Below are 1,163 nucleotides of genomic sequence, written 5' to 3'. Positions count from 1 at the left end.
ATATGCAATTGTATTTGCTTGCATTTAAATTCAGTTTTCTGTTTTCTGTTTCTCATAACAGTTTTTGTTTTTGAGCAGATGTTTCGTTCAGAACTCAGATGCTCCCTCGAATAAAATTAGCGAAGTTAATCACTGACCCTTTTATTGCATAAAAAGTGAAAAGAAATGGCTATTATTGTAGACTTAAAAATATTTTCTTCGCCTGAAAATAAGTACATATGTAGGTATGTATATAGCGAAGTAGCTTTGCTAATAAGTGACAGAAAATAAGATATGGATATGGATATGGATATTAGTGTCTGAGTATTTATTAAGTACGTATAATGCAGTGAAGAACATTTGTACATACATAGGTTAATAAATTCTTAATACAAACATTCAACCAATGCTATGGAATTGCTGTGGAAAAAATCAATCTCGATGCATGTATTTTTAAATTCAAATTCAAGTTTGCCTGTTACTCAGTTAATTTGAAACCGCTTATAATAGTAGCGACCCGAAAAGGTACTTTATCCACAGATATTAGTGAAATTAATGCATCTTTAAAATCAAACGAAGACTTCCCTCCTCTACGCTGTCAACCAAAAAATTAATATTGAATATATACGCCAATGGACTTCTGCTTCATGGCTGTAATTTTCAAATTTTGGCCTTTTTCAATTGAATTTAAAGGTTCATATTAAAATTTAAAATTTTTGCCATCTTACTCTGTTCATTTCTTTCCCAAAAAAACAAAATATGATATATTCAAACAATTAAATTGGTAAATCGTCCGAGTGAAAGAAAAAATTACAAAATAAACAAACAAAATGGCAACTTAAAAAATCCAAATCGGTATTCTTAAAGTTTCATTGTCCTTTTTGTATTCCGTTTTGGCACAACTTTTTTTAATGGAAGTGGGTTTGGGGTGATATTACACGAAACTTTACCCTTTACCACCCTTCATTTTTATTAACGTTTTCTGTATGTACTCAGGAACAAAATAAAAAATAAATACAACTTCGACTGAAATGATTGATTGTTTCTAAGAAGCTCCAAAGGAAGCTCCATGTTCAGGTCCAACAAAAAATTCTGTTTTATAAAAAAAAGTTTACATTTGACGTAAGAGTTTAAACAGTACAACTCCAGCAGAATTCTATAGAACGGAGTCCAGCGAAGTAGAC

The sequence above is a fragment of the Teleopsis dalmanni genome, chromosome 2 (genome assembly GCF_002237135.1).
Source record: "Teleopsis dalmanni isolate 2A chromosome 2, ASM223713v2, whole genome shotgun sequence".
In the NCBI taxonomy this organism is placed as follows: Eukaryota; Metazoa; Arthropoda; class Insecta; order Diptera; family Diopsidae; genus Teleopsis; species Teleopsis dalmanni.
Note: the sequence above shows the minus strand (reverse complement) of the source record.